Source organism: Crocodylus siamensis, chromosome 11, assembly GCF_052110815.1.
Source record: "Crocodylus siamensis isolate JL-2025a chromosome 11, ASM5211081v1, whole genome shotgun sequence".
In the NCBI taxonomy this organism is placed as follows: Eukaryota; Metazoa; Chordata; order Crocodylia; family Crocodylidae; genus Crocodylus; species Crocodylus siamensis.
This window is the reverse complement of record NC_143405.1, coordinates 47,641,868-47,660,877: the sequence shown is the minus strand read 5'-3', so window position 1 is coordinate 47,660,877 and position 19,010 is coordinate 47,641,868. Positions and strand designations below refer to the sequence as shown.

The 19,010-nt window shown below is 44.1% G+C and overlaps 1 protein-coding gene across 3 annotated transcripts in view; it reads left to right on the top strand.

Moving 5' to 3' along the window:
- LOC149855825 (uncharacterized) overlaps positions 1-19,010 on the top strand; it is a 39,699-nt gene that overhangs the window by 6,136 nt on the left and 14,553 nt on the right. Inside the window, exons 1-3 of one of the 3 annotated variants that reach the window (XM_090021943.1) lie at positions 8,922-9,080; positions 15,574-15,694; positions 17,978-18,027. The gene's annotated coding sequence lies outside the window, so the exon portion shown is untranslated. Of the gene's footprint in view, positions 1-8,921; positions 9,081-15,573; positions 15,695-17,977; positions 18,028-19,010 lie in introns of those variants that run through there. The other 2 variants (XM_090021945.1, XM_090021944.1) reach the window with 2 other exon arrangements.

Sequence of the window (19,010 nt, the reverse complement as noted above, 5' to 3'; positions counted from 1 at the left end):
TAAGCTCTTAAATAGAGTTATGGCTGATTACTTGGAAACTTTACCCAGTGAGGATGTTTACACAAGACACTACTGCACAGTGGTTATTGTGCATGTATTTAGTACTTGCACAATCAAATACTAAATAAATGCGCAGTAACCAGAGTTACTGCACAGTAGTGCCAGCAAACGTATTTTAAGTGATGCTACTGCACAGTAGCATAGTAGCACTGTCTGTGCTGTGATGTGCTACTACATGGTATTATTCAACTACTGCACAGTCAATGTCTCACCCAGTGTGAGAACTAAAACACCTGCAGTTCTCCATTGAAGTCAATGGGATTTGCTTTGCAGAAACTCAGAACCTTGTCAGGATAAGGCTCTTTGTATGAAGGAAAGGCTTCACCTGGTACTGAAGTGTGGCCACATGAAGAGAAAAACACAATGGCTGATTAACAGTGTGCAGCAATGTGACATAACCATACGGTAGACAGCAAAGGAAAATTCCATAGTCAACATGAAACTGCACAGGGAATTTAGAGAGGTGGCAGGATATAATAAATATTCCAGCTGGAAATCAGCCAGAGTAGCAATTAACACCCCTACATTAGCAAGCATTGTGAGGGCTTGAACAACCACAAGTGGTTAGGCCCTGTCTTTAAAATCTCACCTTAAGCACAGCACCTCAGGCAACAGTGCCCCGTATCCTCATGCTGGTGGTTTGCTTCAACCCTGACTCTGGAGAAAGAGAGGTCCTTACCGTATCATGAACACCATATCCTGCAGTTTGTGGGTTTTCCATGGAGGCTTTCTAATTTAATTACTAATCTTGCTTTAGTTTAAGAGATCTGATGGGATCCTAGCCCGAGGTGGTATGAGCAGATATGCAGTAAGTGGTTAAGAACTGTTCTGGTTGCCAGATACTTCACTGGTGGTAAGTCCATGTAAGAGAGAGTTGCACAGTAGAAAAGCCAGGGACATAGGGAAGCAGTATCTCCAGGAATTCAATTAATTTCCATTGTATTTTTCCCCTTTGTATTATGACAGGCAAACCTGGAAGGGTTATAATCTGAAGAAGGATGCAAAAGTCATAAAACCTTTGTAAAATGCATGAACTTCCTCAGCTGGGCAAGACTTCCTCCTGGTCAGAATAGAAATATTGCAAGAAACACCTTCCCCTGGCACCCTGAGGCAGGCAGGAAACTATATTAATAACTATTCACACCCTAGAGAAGCTCTGGTTTGTAGGTAAGGAGACAGGCCCATACACAGAATTGTGGGAGGTCAAAAACTTGGGTTACTGAAGTGGCATGGCATGCTGATTTCATGCACACTAACATCTGTTTCCCTTTCTCTTGAAATCCTTCATAAGAACATAAGAATTGCTGTTTACTGGGTCAGACCAAAAGTCCATCTTGCCCAATATCCTTTGTCACACAGGCAGAGGGGAAGCTGAAAGGGAGAGAGAGCAGAGTATGATCAGGGCCCCTCCCCCACTCCTCTCCCACTCGCCTCCAGCATTGAAGGCCCAGGAAGTTCTAACTGAGAGGCTGTATCCCTCACTCCTATGTTCAGTAGCTACTGATGTCCTTTCTGCCAAGAATGTATCCAATCCCTTTTTGAATCTGGTTAAACTGCCAGCTTCCACAGCATCTTATGGCGATGAGTTCCACACTTTAATTACTTGCTGGGCGAAACGAAGCATCCTCTTGTTAGTTTTAAACTTACCACCTACTAGTTTCATTTTATGACTCCTAGTTCTTATAGTGTGTGAGAGAGTAAATAATAAATTCCTATTCACTTTTTCATTGCCACTTAGTATTTTGTAAACCCTTCTCATATTCCCCCTCAGGAAGAGGCTGAATAGGCTCAGCCTCTTTAGTCTTTCCTCATATGGAAACCCCTCTATGCCACTGATCATCCTTGTTGCTCTTCTCTTTACCTCCCCTGGTTCTTCTATATCCTTTTTGAGGAATGGGGACCAAAATGACACAGTATTCAAGGTGTAGATGCACCATGGATTTACAAAGGGGCATTATGATACTTACTGTTTTGTTTTCAATCCATCCAACTGTAGAGCCATGGGGTTGGTTTGTAGCTTTCTTCTTTGGGCTATTTTGAGGCCTAATCAACTTAACCATTGAAAAATGATAGAAAAATACTGGTCATGTTGATTTTTGGGAGCCAATAAAGATGAAATCACATTTAAAACAAACAAAGAAGCAAAACAGTATTTGGAGGTGTGTGTGGGTATAGATATCCTAATATTTCAATCCAGAGAACACCAGATGTAAAAGAGAAACAGCTTAAACATATTTTCCAAAAGAGAGTATCAGTTGTGCAATCTGCCATTCCTCATATTGATATGTCCCCCTTAGCAGACTTTCCTGAACTGTAGATGTAGGGTGAGATGCATGTTCAGAGACGCAGTAGGCTGTGTTTAATGCTCGCTTGCAGACCAAATGGGGATTAATTCCTTCTTGAAATTGCAGTTTCATGCAGAATCAAAATATGTAGCATTATTCTACTGACTGAGCAGGACAGACCTAAGGTAGCAGAGCTTTACATTGAACTAGGTGTTGAATTTTGCTAATGTTCTCCATAGAAACTGCAGGTGGCTGAGATATTCAGGAAGAATGGCTTCCATAGAACACACTGAAAATGAGTGGGGCAAGTAACTACACTAATGTATTTGAAAGTGCTTTGAGATCTTGGCCTGACAGATTGCTGTACAAGGCACAGTATCATTCCTGTTATATATCTGCCCAGGATGATTGTTTTCATCCATCTGGCAGTTTCATACTTAAAACAGAGGGGATACAAGGATTTGAGGCCCTTCAGTAGCTCCTTAAGAGTTGACTTCCTAGGATACACTCAAGTCTGAGTGATAAGATACACGCTTTACCCCAGTGTTTCTGCTAATGCGCCTTGAGGGGATAATTCCTCCCTGACCCTAAACAGTCATCAATTTGACCCCCATGTGAGCAGCAGTTGCTGTAGTTAAACATCTAATCCCATTTATAACCTGAGGTACCAATTATCATAAGTTGCAAATAAATCATAAATGCTGGATATGGTAAGGCCCTAGCATTAGGTCATCCAGTGCAGATTGCTGCCAATGTGAGATTATTCAATTAACTGGATCCAAGTCATTAGCATGGCTGTTTTGTGTTTGTTAATTTCTTGGTACTGAGGCAATGATGTAAACCATTTTAGAACTATGACAACATTTCCTCCTTCAGCAGATTTTAAAGGGTCAAATATGGGGCCTTTGGCGGTGTCATCCAGTTTTACTTTAACTTATGCAGCAAACGGAGCTGCTAACCTTAGGAAAATCTGCTCCTTGAGGCAGTGGATGGACATGAATCAGTTCTCCCCTTTTCTCTTCCCCATGACCCAGGCCTTGTTGCTTGCCTGCTTTGTAAGGACTGTCTCTGCCTTTCTCATTAAAGACAGCTCACACCATGAAGGGAAACCCTGAAACTCACCCGAGTAATGAACAGTGGAACTTTCTGTTGCCTCAAAGTCACGTTGACCTAACCTGCTGCAGCGTGCACACAGCTTCTGCTGCCGTCGTCTCACATGAGGGAGCTGCAGTCAAATATTAAAAAGGCAGCAAGAGCATTAAATTATTCGGCAATGGAACATTGTCATTCCCCCATAAAACTATTTTGACCTGTAGTTTTCTGCGGAGTCCATTGCTCTTAAATGTGCAATGAGAAAGGAAATTAAAAATTAATCTTTATTTCCATCTCAGAAGAAAACCTTAATTCTCTGCATTGAAATTATACTCGTAATCCAGGGTAATAAATTATAGTTTTTAATTGCAGCTAGTCACAGCCAATCAAATGGGGACGTCTCCCTTCCTCTCACACACTTTAACTTTGCTGTGCAGAAGAACTCATGGAGTGCTGGAAAAAATTCACACGCAGGAGCCAAAGATCTTAGTATGCTTTAGGACTAGCTTATGCCACCTTACAGTAGTGTTACTTGGCTTTTCTGGCATCTTACCGCCAAGGATCTGAAAGCACTTTATGCACATGCATTTCCAACATACACACGTGTAAGGAAGTAGTATTTATCTCATGTTAAAGGTGGGGAAGCTGAAGCACAGCATAGTTAAGCACCTTGCTCAAGGTCACACAATAGGTCAGTGGCAGAGTTGGAATTAAGAGCACAGGAGTCCAAACTCCAATCCAGTTACTTTATTTGCTGAAGATGACATGCCATTCCAGGTTGGGAATATCGCTTGGACTACAATTCCTTGCTCTGACGCTTCTAGACAATCATACCCAAGTAAGATGGTCTACCATGTCTTTTTCAGGAAGTACTGCCTGTTGATGACACTGGCTGTTTTAAGAGAGCACGTCCTTATATTTTATCTTTGTTTCAAGTTAATGTATTTTATGATAAGGTGCTTTACATACACCAACTAATTTTTTTTGTTGTGGATCATGTGATTGGGGGGGTTGTGCTTGGTGCTGGAGAGCTGGTGTGTGGTGGGGGGAAAGGAAGGGAGCAGAAGAGGATGGTCATTCTTCCCTAAACTGTGGACACTAGCTGCTGCTGCTGTCAAAGGGGGTTGTTGTTTGCCCACTTCCAGCTGCTGCTCCTGTTGGTATCCCTATACCCACTTGTTAGTCCTGCAGCACAGGACTATCATGATTTTTAGAGTATTTCAGTTAATGCCTGGGACCGGTGCCCCACTCACCCATCCCTAGTTACACTATTGACAGATCCAGGAAAAATGCTGAGAACAATACCAGGAACTGTATATGGCCTTTGTTTGATCAAAGCCTTTGACTCTGTTAACCATGAGGCTCTATGGAAGATCCTATTGAAGTTTGGCTAACCAGGGAAATATATCCCCATCCTAAGACTCCTTCGTAACCAGATTACTTCCTCCATCCTATGTAATGGCTTCACTACAGAACCCTTTGGCATTCAAACTGGCATCAAGCAGGGATGCATGATTGCACCAATATTAATTTATGTTTCTTGTGGTCATCAAGATGCTCATCTGTGACCATCTGCCACATGGTATTGGCATTAAGTACAGGATGGACAGGAACCTTTTCCATCTCTCCTGTCTCTGTGCCAAAACCAAAGTTAGTCAGCTTTGATTGTGGAACTTCAGTAAGCTGATGGTTGTGCTTTCATTGCACATATGGAGGAGGACCTACAAATGTCCCTTAATTGCTTCTTTCAAGCATACCAGTGCCTGAGACTGACCCTTAACACTGGAAAAACAAAGGTGCTTCACCAGCCTGCTCCAGGCCAGTTAACTTTCCTGGCAAAGATGCTCATTGATGGGCAGGAACTGGAGAATGTTGAACACTGCACATCTTGGCAGCCATTTCCCAAAGAAGGCTAATATTAATGATATCCAGTACAGGATCCAATGTGCCAGCTCTGTCTTTGGAAGACTGAATTATCACATGCTCAACAATCATGGCATCAGGACTTGAACAAAGCTCATACTATAGATAAAGCTGTGGTAATGCCAATACTTCTCTATGGCTGTGAAGGTTGGGTGACCTACAGGTCTGAAAAGCCTGGAATGCCTTCGCTAACGCTACCTATGGAAGATTCTTGTCATAAAGTGGGAGGATCATTGCACAAACGCCAATGTCCTCACTGATGCTACCAGCATGGGAGCATTGATTATTCAATATCAGCTCCAGTGGACAGGGCACCGCACATGCCTGATGCATGTTTACTAGAACAACTGCTATACTCCCAACTTAGCCAAGGACAGAGGACACACGGGGCCAAAGGAAATGCTTCAAGGACACTGTCAAGGTGAACATTAGGAAGTGTGGCACTGACACCGCAAATTGGGTGGTGGACAGGGCTGTATGGTGACACCTTGTGAGAGAAGATGCATCTTACTTTGAGGAAAACCATCTGGCCCTGAAGGTAGAAAAATGACAGAAACGGAAGGAAAGGAAATGAGACCAAGAAATCTCTGGCCCAACCCTGCCTTTAACCACCATCTGTGGTGTTTGCAAGAGGTGCAGCAGCTGTAGAATCAGCCTTCTTAGCCATCAACAAACTAATTTACAACCCTTTACTTGACCTGTGGGAGTGATCATCCTTGTTCATGAGGGGTCGCTACTGCCGCTGCTAATGGTGCATTCTTAGATTCTGATTTTTAAAAAGTCTGAGAACACTTTTGGTTTAATCATTTTTGGACCTTTCATTGAAATATACAGAATCTCTATCCAAATATCTGTCCCAGTGTTAAAACAAGCAGTATGAGACAGGGCTGGATCACCAGCCACATGGAAGTTGTGGTAAAACAGCATATGTGATAAAGTGCGTAGATCAAGCAGAATTAATCTTTGAACTAGCACATGTTCACAAGACTGTGTGTGGAATAAACTTGATAAATGCTTTGTAAAAAAGCATATACTACACAGGTGCCCTTAGTTCTGACATTTGAGCCCAGTGCATTGTTTATTCTGTGTTCCTGAGTGATGCATCATTTCATAGAGACTTCTAACTGGGCTGTTCAAAATATTCACCAAATGTGCATAACTCCTGCTCCCATCCATTAGCAAGGAATGCCTCCCTTGCTCTCAGAGCACTTGTATAATACCCAGCAAACATCTGTCAGAAGAGGTGGATATTATCAGTACTGTTGTCAAGATCCTCCATTAGTCATGCCCATGCATCATTCTACAGCTACTCAAGGTATAGTCAAATAGTTCCTTTCTCCTATTTGAGGAATCTTCCCTAAGAGGAGAGTAAGAATGGCAACATCATCTATGGCACGAGAGATCAAGAGTGCAAAAGTTTCATTTGGACTGTTTTCTTCAGTGACAGACCTTCCAAAGTTCCTGGTGTCATGGACCTCTCCTGACCACCCCACGTTACTGATGAAATTTCCATGAAACAACCAGGCCCTTTCTGTTGAGCGTCTCTAAACCCTGGTACAGCAGGACCCTCCTAGTTGGCCACATTCAAAACCAGTACTCCACCAAGTAAACCAGCCTGAGTTCAGACTATTTAGGTGTATTTATCACCCTGGTCCTGAAGGCATTGAATGTTTTTAGATATTCTACTCTAGCCTGTTTTTATTATGGCTTTTTGTTTCACTGAAGGGGGGTAATGGCATAGGCTTCAGAATGGACTGTATAAGACCACCCACTTGGGACCATGCTATTTACCTGGACACTCACCTGAACTGAAGTGTATGTTGCTATGTCTTCATTGCCATTACAACCCAAGTTAGCTCTGTTAAAAGTATGTTGCTGTCACACCTCAGATCACACTGGAGACCTTATACCTGCTGTTTGTCCTGGCTTGTGTTTATGTGCTCCAGAGGATTTCCATCATTTCCCTTGGAAGAATACACCACAGCATAATGCATTTCACTACCAGGAAGCTTGCCTTGGTAACTTTTTGGACAGCCATAAAAAATTCTCTCTCTTCGTGCTTGCATCTTTATTGTTAGCACACCTTTATTCGACTAAGCTGAGCTGCTTTCTTCCTTTTTAATCTTTTCTCCTAAATTTTCCTGCAGCAAAGTCCTTGATCATATTTTGTTTTTCTGTTACTAATTCCCATTTTTCAGTATCTTACAAATAATGTGGTCACTGTAACAATTGCTAGATGGACTCTCGTATTTGAAACTACAAGATCTTATACTAATGCCGGATTTTAACCGTCTTGGATATCTGTTGAATAACAAATATAGCCTCTCATGCATCATCAAAGAAGATCTTAAGTTATGTAGAAGACAGTTTTATGATCCAGAAAACAGAGATTTCAATTAGAGAAGTCAGCCTGAAGCTATTCTTTCCAACAGAAAGCAACTGATTGAGAATATGAGAATACTAAGAGACATCTTTAATTATACACACAAAAAGCCCAAGCTGTTGGGATAGTCTGCTAGGGAGTTAAAGAAATCAGCTAACAAATTTAAACCATTGACCACTCTTGTTGATAGCGGTACCAGAAGATTGGAGAAAAGTAACTGTCAAAATAACTTTCATGCATGGTGAAATGCAGTAAGGATTTATGAGCAAAACACAAATCATGTAATTTCTTTGGAAGAAGATGCTTTCATAGGTATTCAGCAACAATAAAGTTGTAGAAAATATACCTTATGACCCCCCCCAAGCAAACCTTGATTTTTTTATATATATAAAATGATGGGCCTTAAAAGTAAAGGGGTCAATATACCCTCTGGGATACATTGGGATTTTCAGTGAGTACATTAATTGGTGTCTCAAAGTCTTACTTGAAGAAATAATTCAAATTCATCCGCATCAGATAATGCTGAGAGAGAACAAGGACATGAGCAGTGAGCGAGCTGCTTGAGAGAAGATGCCCTGCTGTTTAGGGTGTAGCCAACAGCTTCTGAGACATGGGTCCAATCCCTAGCTCTGCCACAGTCTCCTGGGGATAGATCACTTATTTTCTCTGTACCTCAGTTCTCCATTTTTGCACTTAGGATGATAGTATTGCCTTACTTTGCTGCACTTTCAATACCTTCCCTTCAGGAGGCTAACCCACACAAAGTGGAACAGTGCCTGTTTGGCAGTACTTCTGCTGAACATGGTAAGCATGTGGTCCAAACATGGGTATGCATTTCAGGTTGTGTGGTGCCCAGATACTGTGGTAGTGGGGAACATATAATTAACTAAAATTGCTTTCCCCCCCTCCCCATGTACATATGATTTATTCCTCACAGATTTGCTGCAAGTCCAGCATGCATCATGTACAAGTGCCTGATTCTCTGGCCAGGTCAGAAGAGAAGCATTTTAGACCCATTTTAATTGTATCAGAAGGTGCAGAGGTATGAAGCATCCAGCATAAAGGTCTAGACAGTTATTGAGTAATCCTGCTTCACATTTACCTGTTATGTTTCTGTTGAAGACTGTGCCAGTTGTTCTTGTAGTTGTAGGTGAAGAGGGAGTTAGTTCAGCTTGTAGAAATTTCCGCACCATGCTGGTACTAACTGCTTAGTCCTGGTTCTGTTGGTAGCTAAACTGATCTCTAAATCTGTGAGAGTCATTTTGACAAATCAGGGACCTTGTAATGACCACTCACTCTGCAGCTCTAGCATTTCTGCCGTGCTTGTCTTCTCAACAGTAAGTAGTAAGGCAATATCTTTTCTCTGCTGCCTCTGACAGAAGTATTGTGCACCCGTGCTTGTACACCTGCATGCAGTGGATACACGGTGAAAGCCTTTCTCTTGTGTATGTCCATGCTGTACAGCTCTTCCTCCCCCCTCTTCCCCCTTTCTCTCATACTTCTATATCAAACGTTTCCCACCTTGAAAACTTCCTTGGTTAACTGCTCATTTCAAAATCATTATTAATGTATTTGCACAGGGATTTTGGAATTTAATTAGCCTCTTTTGAACTGCTCTTAGCGTGTTTGTCTAGAGAAACAGAAAATCCCTCCATGACTTGTTTGCTTTTTTCCTTCACTGGTTTTCACTGGAAGGGAAAGATACTGATAGGTTTTTCAGCCCTCCTGATGCAACTGGTGCTGCTTCTGAGGATAAGCAATGAGCTCTGTGAAGCAAACTGTTTTCTCTTTGAGGCAGCAAGGTCTCTGTTGTAAGTGTGCAAGATGCTACCATTAAAACAACCCTCATTTAGTACAGAAAAACTAAATGAGCTGCCAGTGGGGTATTGTAGTCAGGATCTGAGTAGCATCTAAACACAAAATCTATCTCAGTCCTTGCCACAACCCATCTAGTACTGCAGCCTTAGATTCATGACTGTTCTGGCAATGGAGCTCCACTCCCATCTCCACCTCAATCCAGACCTGCAGTGCTCTCAGATATTTCAACCAGCCCTAAATATCTCCTGAAAAGAAACTATGAATCATGTCGTGGCCTCGTAATGTTGGTGAATATTTGCAAGGAGCCAAGCTGAGGCATCCAAAGTCACAAAGTCATTGTACTTCTGGAACCATTGTATTGTATTCATTTGAATATGTATTGCTTTCAGAGGTTAAGGCTCTTTTAGCACAGTACAGTAGAACTGGATTGGCTGCTGCTAGAGATGACTTGGTTAGGATTAGTGCAGTGGTCAATGCCACATGGCTCTCTCTTTGCCTGTCCTGCAAAGCCTGGGAGTGAAAGCTGTCAAAATACAGGCCATTAGCTGATACCCTGGTGTCGAAGGGGTATGATACAACTGTGCAGGTATCATTGAGGCACTTGAAGCGTAGGACCTGAGCGAGGACAGCATCTTGTGAGCCTGCAGTGTATCCAGTACCATTTGATGGTCAGAAGACATCTGTGTCAAGCACATCATACCAGCGATGGCCTGCGAAGGCAGTCAGCTGAGCGCACCCACCAGAACTGATAGTAAGGGGATAAACTGAATGCTTTCCCGCCCCCCACACAAACAACACAAGACCTACAAAGATCGTTAATGTCTTTGATAATTTCCGCCCCATCAATTGTACACCACATACTAAAACCGTTGTCTAGAATGTCTTACTGTCTTACAGCTATATACTGATGCAGTTACCATGGCCTGGGGTCTTACCGCTCTTCCTGTCATAACATGTTATCAGAGCTTCTTTATTCCAGGCTAACATAGCCGGCATGACTCGCAACGTGTTTTAGATTATGCCAACATATGCCAACTACATGCCTATGTGGCTACCAAGTATGGGATCCTATATTGTCTTGCAACAGTACAAAACCATGTGAATAAGCACAATGGCTGCCTGTAGACGTGCTCCAACATGTCAGAGCAGACTCAATCAAGTCTGTTCCATGCTCTAATTAGAATGTAATGTTGCCCTACCATGGGCACTGGTGCCTCCTGAGTCTCTGCAGAAGCTGGCGGCGGCAGGGATGGAGCTGGTGAGCATCTGCAGATGCCGCTGGTGGCGTCAGCGGCAGGGACGGCCCTGTCTGGGGGCATGTGCCCTACCCCTGTGCCTCTCTACCAGTCACCTATGGTCAGTGTCACATGTATTGAGCCCTTCTGCATTTCAAAATGGCTGCCGGGGCATTTAACCAAACCTCATCAGTTGAACTTTACTTAAAGCACTTCCATGGCTTTGTGAAACACAGGTGGTGGGGGGCAGCTTAATACACATGACACTGAGCCATTTTAATTAGAGTGGCTGTCTGGGAATCTCTCTAATTAAAACTCTCCCCCCCCACACACACCTGCAAGCACATATATAGGCGAGCAATTTTTAACATTTTCTAATAAAGTTCCAACCTCAGAATCCTAACAACTTTCCCAGTGCAGAATATGGCTAATCCCTGATCTTGAAAACTAATTCCTATCAGAAACTCTCCTCCCACAAATATCAAACACATGTTCTCACAGTGGCATACCGTAGTATATGCTCGTACATGCTCTTTCCTCCCCCCACCCTCGCCCCAGCACATATTTGCTATTTAAGGTACCTTTTAGGAATTCTACTTTTGTCTGAAGAGCTACACTGGGGAAAGTGCAGCAGTGTCTGACAGTCACTGCTTACACACAGGCACACTCGCACACAAACCACAGTGGTTGTGACCACTGCCTCTGGTACTGGTTGTATTGGTCCTGAATTGAGGAAGGATGACTAACTTAATCACTCGATAGTTTTGATTTCTAAAATTAAACAGTCGCAGTCTGTTACTATATTTATGCCAGCAGTTAGCAGACTGCACTGACTGACTGAGAGAGACCGTACAGCTGCAACTAAGGTCTGCGCTATTGTTATGTGCACACAGATTGTTCTTCCCCATTTTCTTGAGTGCCCCCAACTGCAGCACCACAAGCAGCTGCCATATATTTCTCTTGTAGGAATAAATTTACCCAGGTTTGTACTAGCTTTTCCAGCGATTAGTCTAGACATGTGCCCCGAGGCTCCTTTGCTGTGCGTCAACTTGGGGGGTGGGTTTAAATGACAAGATCTAGCATAGAGTATAGAACAAAAAATCAGAGCTAAGTGTCTCCATTCAAGAATGCCAGCAGAGATGCTTTCCAGTATACCAGCAAGAACTATTACGAACAAAATAGCTTTCTAAACTAAATAGTGAAGTCTCTCATTGCCAAGTCATTCAAAAGGGGGAAGGAGGAAGTAGTGGGGAATATATGGTATGATCTTAAACTGGTAGAGGGTGATGGGAAGGAAATACATGAGTTGGCTCTTTCCACATCTACTTTATCCCAGTTAAAGGGACTACAAATACCTTACAGAATTACTTAAAATCATAGACAGATGAAATAGCAGAAATAACCAATGGCTGAAAGCCAAGGTGAAATGGAAGGAGCATAGTCTGCTTTGAGTGAAGGAGTATAAAACAGGGCTTTTAAGTTTTTTTTAGCTCAGACAGTATCTTTTTGTAACCTTCAACTTGTCACTTAGCCTCTGTTTCCCGTCAGTAAAGTGGACCTGACCCAAGAGGGGTTAGGAAGTGTCATGTGATGCATGGCTTCTGAGTTTCCACAGGTGCAACAGCACATATTGGTCTGCCACACACCCCAACAATGTTCTTCCCAGGCTTCTGATGGGGAGAGGATTTATTTATGTAAATAATTATCATTATTTTTTTTGTATGAGGGAACCTAATTATGTGGATCTTGGTAACTTTTTTAAAGGAGGGGATATGGACCTTCTTGAGAGGCTGGCTCCCTTTGAGACTGAATTAAAGTAAGCAGACCCACAATGCTAAACCAACACTATATACAGTTGTGACTACCAATGCAATGGCCTGGCCAACACCCACATCCATCACTGAAAATTCTCCCTCGGTCTTAGAACCACAAAAAGAACCAAGGTCTCTGTCCCATAATATTTGTGTGTGTGTGAGTGAGTGAGTGAGAGTGTGTGTGTGTGTGAGTGAGTGAGTGCAACAGGCTAATTCTCAGCTTCCCTCAGTCTCCTGTTTTTGGTTGCCAAACAATATCAAGGGAGATGTCCATGATGTTTTTGGTAGTGGTCACAGTTTCATCTTAAAGGAGTCCTCCATCAGGAAAGCTTTCAGCACCCATTATGGCAGGGGCAGGCAATTATTTCAGGTGGAGGACTGCTTACTGAATTTTGGCAAGCCATCAAGGGCCACATGACAGGCAGCCAGGGGCAGATAAATATTAATTTTCTAAATTTTTTAGGTGCCCCGTGGGCCAGATAGAATCGCCTGGCTGGCCACGTTTGGCCTGGGGGCTGCATTTTGCACACCCCTGCATTATGGCTACAAGCTTTAAAGATGCTTTGCTAGGCCACTTTACTTGGTAGATAGTTACAATCTAAAGTATGGAAACATTAAGACTCATCAGTAAAGGATTCTTAAGAACATCTGAGTTAAACTGAATAGGCTCACAACTTCAGAAGAACTCACTCTTTACTGAAAACTGGGCCTTCCAGGAAATTAAAAAAAAAACATGTGTTACTGGAAGAGTCACCTTTTGCGTGGAGAGGGTCATTTCATGGTTTCAGCTAGTAGCTTTTTAGATTTGCAATGTCTTTCCAAAGAATCACTCTTGCTAGTGGATATTTTCCAAGACAAATAATTCAGAATGCCAGATTCCTAGAGTTCTGTCAAAGTACTGGTGGCTATTGAGAAGGAAGGAGGGATGTTTTCATGGCAGAAGCACTGCATGGTGAGTCAGGAGAGTTCTTTCTGGCTCTGTTGCCAATTGGTTTTGAGACCTTCAGCCACAGCCAGTACTTCCATGCACGTAGTGACTTCTTCTGTCATTTGGACAATACTCTTAACTAGTCTTATGGTAGGGCTAAAGTAATGAATCCATTAGCATTTGTTGAAATTCTTGAGATCCACTGATGGAAGCTTCTCTTTATTTATTTTTTGTTGCTTGTAAGGCCAAATTTGTACAAATAGAAATGATAAAATTCTATAGTAAATAGAGCTGTAAATCTGGGCCATTATTATTAACATACCCTTTCTGTCTCCTACCCCAAGTGTAACACAGGCCATATTTAACCTAAACTCCTAGACCTTGGTCTGTTCCCAAAGCCAGATAGCCATGTGAATATACTAACAGCATCTGAAACAGAACAATCAGGAAAATAAATGGAAGCAAACACTTTCATCTCTTATGTCTAGGGCTAAGTACAGACATTAAAAAGCCAGAGGCTGAACTGATTAAATCTTTGCAGGTTAGTCTAAACTGCGTAGATTGAACTGGGAAGCAAATGAGCAGACATTCACTTCTGATTCGGGAAATGCAGCCACGTGCCTGCAGCAGCTCAGGCCAGAAGCTGGGGGGTGCTAGAGTGCACTTCCCAGTCACTGCCAAAGGGAAGGGAGGAAAGAAGCCCTCTGAGGCTTTCCCCAGTCCCTGCTTGAGAGAAGAGGGCTGTATGGGATCACAGTCGGGGCTTGCCTCAGAGGAGGAAGGGGGCAGCCCCTGCCAGCCCCTGCCCTCTGGTCCCTGGTTGACTGGAAAGTGGGGGTGGGGAGGGGACGGGGTGTAGCCACACCCTAGGTATGGGCTCACAGGCTGAAGCAGGGAGGGAAGGGGTTTAGACACCCTCCCTGGCCCCAGATCCCAACTGGGGTTTGCCTGGGGGTGGGGCAGCCCCTGCCAGGCTTTTGCCCTCCCCCCTCACTACTTGCTCTAGTGGCCACACCCCGGCCCAGGGCTTGCACACTCAGGTGGGGAGAAAACCCCCTCCCCACCTCAGGATGCCAGCCCCAGGCTGGGGCATGGCCATGCCCATGCCCCCCCTGCTCTCTTCTGCAATAAGGGAGAAAACCCCAGCAAGGGATGCCCTCTCCCCCCTTTGAGAGGCAACAGTGGAGCAGAAGCCTGGCAGGGGTTGTCCCTGCCTCCAAGGCACACTCCGGCTGTGGTCTGGAACCAGGGAAGGGGTTTAAACACCCCTCCTTCCCCTCTGCCTCAGCCTGCCAACCTGTCTGGCCTCTGACCATACCCCCTTCCCTCCACTCAAGTGGAGAGCAGGGGGAAAGCCAGGCAGGGGCCATTTCACCTCTGCCAGGCAGACCCCAGCTGGAGTCCTGTGCAGGTTGCAGGCAGGGTTTAAACCTCCTTCCCACCTTTTCACCTCAGCGTGCTAGCCTGGCTGGTGTTTTGTTACCCCCAGCCCCTCTGCTCAAGCGGGGAGCAGGGGAAAAGCCAGAAGGGGCTGTTTCACTCCTGGCTGACAGACTCTTGCTGGGATCCCTTGCAGGTGGGAAAAGGGGTTTATTCCCCCCTCCCTCCCTTTTGTCTCAGCCTGCTGGCCTGGCCAGCATCTGGCCCTGCCTCCATCAGTTCAGTCTGATACTACATCTAACCAGGTTTGTCTTAAACCAGTTTCAGCCATTTTGAAAGTGGTTTAAATGCACTGAACTTCTGTTCTGTTACAGGTTTAAACTGGTTTCTGATCACATAAACCAGCTTGTGTAACTTCTGTCTCTAGGCTAAATGTCCTGCCTCTGCACACCTGCAGAAAGGGGAAGCCCAGTGGTGTGTCTCCAAGTGATAGTTTAAAGCATAAAGCAGAACAGAATTTTCTCGAACACTCAGTATTGATTTTTGTTAATACGTTAAGCTTTTAACTTTCCAGAGGACAAATGGTTTCTTTTAAATAATTAATACTGTGATCTATACCATAGGGGTGAAATATCACTCTATTGTCTTCATGCAGGTTCCTTCCTTCACTGCTTCCTCCTCCTCCTCTTCTGATGAAAACTGATTTAGCAGATGTACCCAAAGAAAAGCAAGAGGAAAGGCAGTGAAATAACAAGCTGCGACAGCCTCTGAACAGGGTGAGGAAACGAATTTTCTACAAAATTCAAGGAGAGGATTGTAACTCAGAAGATTCGGGTCTCAGGTCCCTGCAAGGTCAAAACATGTTTAGTTTAGGATTAAGATTAGGATTGGGGTGGTGGGGAGGTGGGATCTATGGAAGGCTAGAGGATTGCCCAGCTGAGATCTAGATCTGATGGATCTGGGATGACTTGAAAGTTCTAATCTTTTATCATTTTAATTATAGAATATTAACCTACTATGACTGAAAATAGGAGTAACCTTCAAATCATTGCACATGAGGTATGGAGATGTGGGTGAAGACTCACAATAGGGTTGGACTAGGGTTTGGACACAGATCTCAGCTCTGGGATTGTGTCCTTCAAATGGGAGAGTGACAGAGCTCAAGGTTTAACTGGCTAATCCTGAGAAGTGTAGTAATGTCACAAGTGCTTGGTAGGGGTGTGCAAAGGGGGCCCTATTTGATTTTGATTTGGATTTGGATTCGGCCCAAATCAGGGACAGTGATTCGATTTGTTGATTCGGATCACCGTCCCTGATTCGATTCAACCAAATCTGAATCTGAAGATTCGATGCTGATTCAGAGAATCAGTGATTCGGACCTAGACACAACTTTAAAAGCTTTTTCTAAATACCTTGAGGTAGCAGGTGCGGCTCGTGATTGCTGCGATGCTGGGGCGCATGGAGCGTCCCACAGGAGTGTGGGGGGCCCTTCACATGCTCGGCGGCGAACCCGGAAGTGAACCAGAAGTACTTCTGGATCTGCTGCCAAGCGCGCTGGGGAGCACCCCCCCATGCTTCTGTGGGACACTCCCACTGCCCCAGCGTCGCAGCACTCGCAAGCCTCTGCTACCTAGAGGTACGCAGAAAAAACATTTAAAGCTGTCTCTATATATGAATCTCCGAATCTTTCTGAATCTCCCCAAATCAATTTGGAAGGTTTCAGTTTGATTTGGAGAGATTAACGGGTCCTCTGATTCGATTCAGATTTGGAGATTCAGCCACTGAATTGGGCTGAATCTCCACCAAATTGAATCAGGGACCGAAGCTTCGCACCTCCCTAGTTCTTGGATTCTGGTGTATGAAGTGAAGCACTAGAGGTGCTATGTTGCTCAGGGCAGAGGGTCTAGACCTAAACTTTGGAAGGAGCTAGTCCCAATGTGCCTCAGCTCCTTGCAGCATGGAACCTGTTGCTCCACACCTCAGCCTCCCTTGGCCCAGGGAGCAGCAGTGGAGAATGGGCGTTAGTTCTGCTGCAGAAGCAGAGGGTGATGCAGAACCGTGTGGGATCAAGGAGCCATTGGAATCAAAGGTAAGCTGGGTGGGCAGAGGAGGTTTACTGCTGCCGCAGGCGGAGGACCAGGGGAAGTGGGAGGAGGTGAGTACCATCCTTCCGTACTGTGGAGGGAGGGGTGAGGATCCTGGGTCCTGTCTTTCACTTAAGAGTTCTCAGACTTAGGGCGAGGAGGATTCCTTAGCCGTGTCCCTGCCCCATCTTAATCTTAGGATCTCAAAGTGCTTTTACAGATACCCATGCATTAACTTAACTCATGGTCTTACCCCCGACTCCAGGTAGGTCTTTCCCCCATTTTCATGATAGCAGAATCAAAGGGACAGAAAGACTAGGTTACGGGCCATGATCACACATAGCCAGTGAGAGTCCTTTTTCATTTACATAGACACTAACAGCTGGTGCTTGTGAAGAGCCTAAGAGCCCAGACTCAGGCATGTGCTTTGCCCACTAGACATTATTTAACATAATTGGGTGCAGCTCTACATCGAACAGTGTCTGCATTTTTTGCCAGTTCAACTGAAAGTCAGTTTTACACAGAACTCAAGGTCATGACACACTAATGGTCTGGAGAGTGGATGGTTGGGATTTTCTTCTCAATTGGACAGGTCTCTGGCAAGGCCTTGCCTTGCTTTGTTAATTTTGAGTCTTGCAGATGTGTCTTGGCTAAAAGGAAAGCGATTGCTGCCAGTTGCAAATCCTAGGATATCCAATCCATTTTGAAATTCTCTCTTTTCAGGGAGCACCTTCCCACTGCAGTGGAGCAGCTGATATGTGTGTACCACCCTGATCATTTTTACCCACATCTTATTCCTAATGATGAAGCAAGACTGTTAAAAAATCATATCCCAGACCCAACTACCTCAGGTGTTTTTCTTAGCTGAGACTGTCTATTCTTGAGTCATTTGGGCTCCATTTAGCTCTCAAGATGCCTGTGTGGGAACCAGAATACTGTATATCCATGGTGCCAAATGCTATTCCTCTGTTTCAGGGCAGGAAGGAGCTCTCCCCACCCTTATGAGTCCTGTTTCTGCTGCAGTGGTGAGTTCTCCCCAAGACCTCATGTCTGTTAATCAGTCTATTCTGCCCCAAGTCTCAGTTCAGCAGCCAGGTGTCTGTGTAGGTCAGAGAAAAAAAGAGGAAAATTGTGGAGTGAGAGCAATGGGAGACCCAGAGGTCTCTGAGGTAGGTTTTGGGGAACCCCAATTAGAAGAAGAAAATCTTAGTATAAACACAAAAATTAGCGGTAGAAAGGTCCTAAAGGGTCCCATGTTGTCTATTCTACTCAACTACTTCAGTGAAAATCCATCAGCTTTCTTGGAGATACAGTAGGTTAGGACTGGTGAGACCACAGGATTTGACCGCTGTGCCCTGTCAGTCTAATTTTATGTGTCCAAAGCAAAGGCCTCTCAGTAGTTCCTTTGAGAAGCCTAGACTACAACGCCATTGAAGTGTACATCGCTATGACTGCTTGTCTTATTTCTATACCGCACCTTTCCATTTCTAAGAAATGCTCTTGGGTAGTCAGCAGCCAGGTCATTTTCAGAGGCAGTTCCAGAGGAGGCCTGCATACTTTCCTAGAGACTTGATGTTTGCTTTTTCTTATTGCATTCCTTCATTTAAAACAGTCATCCAGACCCAAAATATACAGGCATGGAAAATAAGACCACTACTGTAACAATTATTACTTTTTTATAGCAATCATTTTTAATAGTAGTTGTTACTTGTAATGCCTCCTATCCAGAGAGCTTAAGTAAGAGGTAGTAGATTGCACTGCTAGCAAGCATTTTCTGGTTTTGGTGGTTGCACTCTATGCTTTAGGAAGCGATGAGACTCCTTCTTTAAGCAAGCAGCATAAAGAATTTTTCCCTGCTGAGCTTCCCTCCCCCTCCCCCCATCCACTAGTGTGTCAAAACCTTGAGTTTTGTGTAAAGTTGTTAAATAAGCTTCCAGGCAAAATAAAGGATCAAAAGGGGTCTAATTAGCTTCAGTCTGCTTATGAATTGTGGATGTTCACCTAGTTT